Source organism: Sarcophilus harrisii, chromosome 4, assembly GCF_902635505.1.
Source record: "Sarcophilus harrisii chromosome 4, mSarHar1.11, whole genome shotgun sequence".
Lineage (NCBI taxonomy): Eukaryota > Metazoa > Chordata > Mammalia > Dasyuromorphia > Dasyuridae > Sarcophilus > Sarcophilus harrisii.
The window spans coordinates 415,275,736-415,284,113 of NC_045429.1; positions in this window are offsets into that span (position 1 = coordinate 415,275,736).

An 8,378-nucleotide genomic window follows, 5' to 3' on the forward strand; every position below is an offset into this window, starting at 1 on the left:
TTAGTTTTTAAAGTTTTGCTGATGATTTTCTCTTTTAATGGCATTATTACTTCCCAATAACCCCCACCCCTCTCCCAATATAACTGTTCTTTGTAAGAAAGTACAATTAAACTGAGCAAATTAATATATTGGCCATATCTGATGATGTTTGCCCATTCTGCTACTTTATTCCACCATCTTTCTTCTTGAAGTTGGGAAGCAAATCTATATAAATTTTCTGACATCATGATCAGTCACTTTGTTATTCAAAAGTACTGAAGTCTTTTCTCATTGTTTTTTCTCACATTATTGTGATCATTGTGAAATTTGTTCTCCTGGTTTTCTTACCTGCTTCAGTTGATATGTCTAAGTTTTTCCAAATTATTTATGCTTGTTGTTCACAATTCTAGATGAGGGAGTTGGAATACTTCTAGCTTCTTATCACCACTTTCAACCTTACCCTCTATCACCATCACTCCGTAACTTCTTCCCTATATCTGCTACCAAATCAAAATTCTGGTAGCTCTTATTTCCAGGACACTTGCTTTCTTTTGGAGTTCATTGTGGTCTTTCAATCACCTCCCATTTCTGCTCTCATATTAAGGGACTTGAGTCTAGATAATCATACCCTCTCAGTATCTTACTACTTACTACTTACATACTTACTATGAACTTACCTCTCAGTGTCTTAACTTGCTTATTTCCCATAACCAACTCTTCTATCCCTACCTCAGTTATCCACAGAGGTGGTCATACTTGGATCTTGCTATCAATGTTTATGAACTCTGGAATTGTATGATATCTTTTATCTTATCTAATAACAATCTATTATCATTCTGCTTCTCTCTTTGCCTTGCAACCCCAAACCCTGTGCTTCATCCTCCTCACGACCCCCTATCCCTCACCTTCTTAATTTTCCCCAGGCCATTTGCCTGTTCTACTATCTATAGTATATAAACTATATAAACTGTATATAGAGAGATTATACATAATACATACATACGTGTGTGTATATATATACTATATAATCTCTCTCTCTCTCTCTCTCTCTCTCTATATATATATATATATATATATATATACACACACACACACACACACACACACACATTGTCTTCCCTTCTTCATCTTGATTCCTAGTGAACCAAACCTACATTGTCCTTGATTTGGCTCTTGAATTTTCTCTCAGTTTCTTCTCTTGAATTTCTTTCTTCTTTATCCTATCATTGATCTTGTCCTGCCCAGACTGAGTCCTTTATTACTCTCACCATTCTCTGCTTCTGTTTCTACTCACATGATGCTGAATGAAGCTGAAGAAAACTCACATAATCATAGAAACTGTATCCACTATAAACTTAGGCTACATGATCTCAACTGATCTTTGCTACTTCAGAGCAATACTTTTACACTTCATCTTCCAAACCTTTTCATTCTTCCTCAAACCTTCCATGGCTCCTCTTTTCCCCATTCTCTCAACTGAGAGCCTTGCCTCATTCACTGTGGGCTTCCTCTTTCCCCCCTCCTTTTCAACTCATGTCTTCTGCCACCATTTTTGCCTTCACCTTTGACTCACATGAATAGCCAAGAGGATGAATTAGGGTGGGAGGGAGGTGGCGGTATTCATGCTGGACTATCACCATAATTCATGCAGGGTTGAGCACTTATTAGAGGCACAGCTAGAATTCACTGATATCAATTCAATGATTTTTGTGTGAGGATAGAATTTCAAGGCAAGATATGCAGCTTGAGCCAAATCTTTATAAACTTTGTCTACAGCAATGACACAGAAGTTAGGATTACATAATTATCTGAATGATCACTCAATAGTTAGGGTTCATATAGGTCTCATATTTTGTGAGATAATTTCCCTTTTCAAGATCTGTCTCATGTTTCCAAAAAAGCTTGTCAAAAATGCTATCAATTTGTCTTGTATTTTATTTATTTATTTATTTTTTAATTATAGCTTTTTATTTACAAGTTATATGCATGGGTAATTTTACAGCATTGATGATTGCCAAACCTTTTGTTCCAATTTTTCCTTTCCCCTCCCTCCCCCCCAGATGGCAGGCTGACCGATACATGTTGAATATGTTAAAGTATAAATTAAATACAATATAAGTATACATGTCCACACAGTTATTTTGCTGTACAAAAAGAATCGTTTGTACTATATTTTAAAGTGTTTAGTGCACAATACAAACCAGAGATCAAATGATTTTGATCTTATATTTGAACAATGTAGGAGGGAAATCCTAAAAAATGATGACAAAAAATTGAGATTGCAGTTATCTTCACTGCTCACTGTAATTCTACATAAGACTATTGTTTAAAATATAATTTTGTATTTCCTTCTCCAGGACCTTGAGAGGATGCCACTGAAAATATGAATGTCACTATTGGCAAAAATCAAAACCCTGTACTTTTTTGAAAAAATAGAAAACAAACCCAAAAATAATCCACATCACCATGGATGTAAAGCAGAAGATGTTTTTGTGAACATTCGTATGAAAACTATCAAATATACTAATCACTGGTTGCATGGTAACATAACATAGATCTAATAATATTGAGCTGCCTTATAGATTTTTCTGTCTTCACTTCTGCTACAAGATTCTTTGTGCTAATACACATTACTGAGATGATAAAAGTATCAAACATGAATACAAGTATGTAAGGATGTGCCTTAGAGAAGGGTTCTGAAAGAGATCAGTCAGTCATTTTTTTTTTTTGTCATATCTGATTATTTGGGACCCCATTTGAGGTTTTCTTGGCAGATACTGGAGTGGTCTACCATTTCCTTCTCTGACTCATTTTTATAGAAGAAATAACTGAGGCAAACAGGGTTAAGTGACTTGTCCAGGGTCACGCAGTTGGGAAATGTCTGAGGATGGATTTGAATTCATGAAGATGATTTTTCCTGACTCTGCTGCATTGCCTAGTTACCCTAGTTTATTGTTATATACAATCAAAAGTATTGATATTAACAAAATATTCAATTATGTTCAGGTCTTTAAAACTATACTGGACCTCATTTATTGAGATCACTCAAGGATGTGAATGAGAATTTTGAAGACTTTAGGAGATACAACATTTTGGAAAATATATTAAAGGTCACTTTTTGTATTTCTTATATTTATTTTAACTTACATTATAATATAGTGGTATATCAGTATACTTCACATGGTCCCATGAATTTTGTAATATAATTATTGTTTTTTAAAACTTAAAAATTTTATTGTTTAAACCTTTTATTTTTTAAACCATATTTTATTTTTTCCAATTACATATAAAAACAATTTTTAACATTCTTTTAAAAAATGTTTTTGAATTCCAAGTTCTCTTCCATCTTTTCTTTCTTCCCCTCTTACTGAAATAGTAAGCAATTCGATATAGGTTATACGTGTGCAATTGTGCAAAAATTTCCATATTAGTCATGTTGTGAAAGAAAACACAGACTAAAATAAATAAAGCCCTTGAAAATGAAAAAAAAAAAAACAAAGAAAGTGATGCTTTTAATGTGTATTCTGACTCCATTAATTCTTTCTCTGAAGGTGGAGAACTTTTTTTTTTAATGATGAATCCTTTGGAATTATTTTGGATCATTGTATTGCTGAGAATAGCTAAGTTCAGTTCCCTGAACCCAGTGTTGATCATTGTACAATATTGCTGTGACTTTGTATAATATTTTCCTGGTTCTGCTAACTTCATTCTGCATTAGTTCATATAAGTCTTTTCTGAAATTATTGTTTGTCATTTCTTATAGCACAATAGTATTCCATTACAATCATATGCCACAGCTTGTTCAGGCATTCCCCAATTGGTGAATATCCTCTCAATTTCTTTGCCACCACAAAAAGAGCTGCTACAAATATTTTTGCACAACTATGGCTTTTTCCCTTTAAAAAAAAAATCTTTGGAATATAGACCCAATAGTGATATTTCTGCTTATGCACAGATGTATAGCCCTTTGTGCATAGTTTCAAAATGTTCTGAATCCACAAATCAGTTCACAATTCCATCAAAAGTGTATTAGTATCTTAATTTTCCCACATCCCCTTCAACAATGATCATTTTCTTATTCTGTCATATTAGCTAATCTGATAGACATGAAGTGGTACCTCAGGGTTGTTTTAATTTATATTTTTTAATTAATAGTGATTTAGGACCTTTTTTCATGTGACTATAGAAAGCTTTTATTTCTTCATCTGAAAATTGCCTGTTCATATTGTAATGCTGGAGAAACTGAGAAAGATAATCTCTATTAGAGAGTATTTAATAGTTTATTAAATGGAGAGATATACTGGAACCAAATGGATCTATGGTTTGGTCCCAGGGCTGAATGAGACTATGGTCTCCTAGAATCCAGCCTTGAATGTTGGATACAAGATTCTTTTATAGGGTAACAAAATGGTGACATAATGGGGGAGGTACCTAGGATGAGGATGACATAATGGAGGCAGGCACCTAGGATGACATAATGGAGGGAGATACAGGAGAGGCTCCTGATATTCTAATGATGTCTAAAATGGATAGACCTTTATCCCATCAAATATTAAGAGGGAATGATTATAGCCTGAAGAAGATTAACTGAATAGGACAATTAGGGAAACTGGGCCAGGACATTAAAAGGCAACTGTGGCACAATAATATCCTGTTATCAATATAGCGATAGGGAAATGACTTGTATTTTTAGAAATTTGACTCAGTTCTCTATATATCTGAAAAATAAACCTTTTTCAGAGATACTTGTTATAAAATGTTTTCCCTCAGTTTTCTGCTCTCCTATTTTCAGTTACATTGGTTTTGTTTGTGCAAAACCTTTTTAATTTAATATAATCAAAACCATCCATTTTGCATCTCATAATGCTCTCTAGCATTTGTTTGGAAGGTATATTCTTCTCTTATCCATAGATAATTTGCTTATGGAATCACCCTTTATGTCTAAATCTGTAAAACATCTAAAAATCAAATTGTTTATATAGATGCATCCAAAAACAATTTCCCTAGAGGTTAAACAACTGAGGGTTGGCCCTCCCTCTGACATATATTGGCTGTGTGATTCTGGTCACATCATTTATATTCTCCCTATTTTTGGCAACTGGTTTTTTAATATATTTTATTATTATTATTTTATCATAGCTTTTTATTTACAAAACATATGCATGGGCAATTTTTCAACATTGACCCTTGCAAAACCTTCTATTTGAACTTTTCCCCTCCTTTTCCCCACCACCTCCCCTAGATGGCAGGTAGTCTAATACATGTCTAATATGTTGAAATATATTTTAAATCCAATATATGTATACATATTTATATAGTTATCTTGCTGCACAAAGAAAATCTGATCTAGAAAGAAAGAAAAAAAAAAACCTGAGAAGGAAAACAAAAATGCAAGCAAACAATAAGAGAAAAAGTGTAAAAGCTCTGTTATGGTCCACGCTCATTTTCCATAGTTCTCTCTCTGGGTGTAGCTGATTTTCTTCTTTACTAAACTATTGGAACTGGTTTGAATCCTCTCATTGTTGAAAAAAGTCATGTCCATCAGAATTGATCATCTTATAATCTTGTTGCTGTGTATAATGATCTCCTGGTTCTGCTTATTTCCCTCAGCATCAGTTTATATAAGTCTCTCCAGGACTCCCTGAAATCATCTTGCTGGTCATTTCTTACAGAACAATAATATTTCATAATACAACTCTTTAAGAGTATGAGTTTCAGAGAAAGTACTAGACTTCATTGATGGAGCTTCCTCATGTGTTTTTTCCTTGTACTATTGGAATCATAGATCCCATTTTTATCCCTAATAACATTCACCTTACAGGGTTGTTTTGATTATCAAATGAGATAATATATATGAAACCCCTTAACAAATCTTAAAAAAACATACAAAGCTTTATTATTGTTGTTAATAAACCTGTTCCCATACTTGCTAATATGTGCCCCTGGGCAAGTAACTTAATCTACTTGAACTTCGTAGTGATGAAGGAACCCCAAAACTCTCTGAAAACTCCTTCAAGGAGAAATTCTCTTTGAATCCTCCTCAGTGAGACCCACCTCAAGGAACCAATATAAAATGGTTTATCTTGGTGGGATGAGTTGAAGTGTTCATTTCCAAGATTTTCTATCCCTATTGTTGATTCAAAACCACTCCCAGTAAATGATCTCATCTAGGTCTGGGGGCAGTGACAGCAATGAGGGAATCTCATTCAATTAAAACTTCTGTCTCAGATTTCCTTATAAAAACTGTAACTTGGGGCTCAGTCCTTGCAGAGGACCTAATATGCCATCCATGGCATATTAGCAAACCTCTGCCCACTGGAATGATATTCTCTTTCAGGTTACCCTCACCCAAGACTTTATATCTCTCTGTTGGGATTTCTCTACTAGAAACTTTACTTCTCCGTCGGGACCTTGCCACTAAGGAATTCAGCCTTTCTATTCATGCAGTGGTCCTCAAAGTGTAGTCCAAAGAATTGCTGGGGTCTCTGAAACCCTTTCTGAGGGTCTACAAATTCAAAATAATTTTTTTATTTCTAATATAGTAAATAGCTATAAATATAACCCATGTGAACAAAAACTCTTTGAACAGATCCTCGAAAGTTTTTTAACAACATGAAGATGCTGACAACAAAGGTTTGAGAACCACCGTATTCATGCATAACAAAGGTTGACTTCCCAATGCCTACAATAAACTTCCTTTTATCAGTCTAACTTTTCAGGTTCGTAAATTCCTTTACAAAGGACCTCTGTGCCGCCTGAAGCAGGGTTCCCATAACTCCCTATCCTGTGTCAAATCCTAAGGGGCCTTAGGGGAGCCAAACCTCTTCATTTGGTTCCCTGAACCCCAAACTTGCCACTAACCTCATCATTTAACTCCCTGACCACCAGGAACCCTAATCTAATCATTTGGTTCCCTGAATCTAATCTAATCAATAGGATGGTTGTGGAGAAAGTACTTCATCTAAAGAATGCAAGTTGAATTGTTCCAATTTTTCAGAGGATGATTGAAGGAGTCTCGAATTCAAGTCTTTTTTACTCGAAATTCAATGCCCTTTTTTCTGTTACCAACTGTTTCTCATGAGAATAGTTGAAAATTAGGCTGGAAAGGCAGATGAGTTTAAATTGTAGCAAATATTGCTACTCACTTGCCCTTTAGTCTCCTGGGAGATAGTTTCATCCCGTTTTCTGCCCTAGGCTAGCTGAGGTGAGAAGGTCTTCTTGTCACTGAATTGGTGAGATACAGAGGTAGGAGATCATTCAGACCATAAATCATTCCTGTCCAAGGAAATCTCCTGTGGTTTAGGGATTTAAGTCTCTCATTTCACTTCTCTTCATTCACTTTCTCATTTGTCTTAGAGTTGTTTCCCTTTATTCCTCTATATCCCTTAGTTACTGCTCTTTCTTTTTAGCCTGGGCCAGGAAGTGGATTGATTGGACTTAGATAGGCAATCTGAACCCTAAATCCCTTAGACATTTAGTTGTAAATGTATGTTGTTAAGATTGAAATGAAGGTAAACTGAGGCACAAAGTTCTCAAAGAGATCATAACAAAGTGTGGATTTTCCAATAGACTCTCAGTCACTTCATCAATAGCTAAGACCCCGAGGAGGACTTACAGATCATTTTTATAGACAAAAGGAGTAGAATCCATAGTAATAGGTGGGGAAAACAATTATGATTGACTGGAGATTGGGTATGTGAGGCTAGCAACGACCCCTCTCCTTCCATCTTGTTGCTAACGGATTGGGAATACCTGCAAAGTTTGTTAGTGGGACATGAATAACAAAGCAAACATCCTTGAAGGACGGAGATAGCAGCTGAAAATTTCAACAGATTTTTTTTGACATAAGAGCAGATCATTGATTTTAGTTAACTCAGAGACAATAATGCGACTTGGGCAGTTACAAAAATGTCCATGGTAATACCAAAATAAATCAATTACAAAGTAGTCAATTTGATTGTTTTCAGTGTGAAATGTAGCTCTTTGAAATTTAAAATGCTATAGAGATGACAAAGGGTCTACTTTTGGAATTCTCATTAAAAGGCCAAGGTAATGGTAGAATTTCCTAAATTCGTCAGTCCACAAAATGTCCTCAAGCACCACCAGGTGAAGGGAGGAGAGAAAACCAGCACCTGAGATGGAGGGGTGATTGTTGGTAGTTGTGATGGTGATGGTGGTAGAAGGAAGATTTTATTTGCTTGTAGCCTAATTTCTCTCTTTCCACTATCTGCCTTAATACAGTGTCATCATGTTCTAATTTACAAGGCAATAATATAGGGTTTGTCATTTCCTATCGCTCTAGAAAGCTTCTTTTTCTCCTTAATATATCCCAGCCCTCAAATTCAGGATTACCCGAAGAAGGAGAGAGCCAGCGATGAATCAATGAGATGCTAATAAGT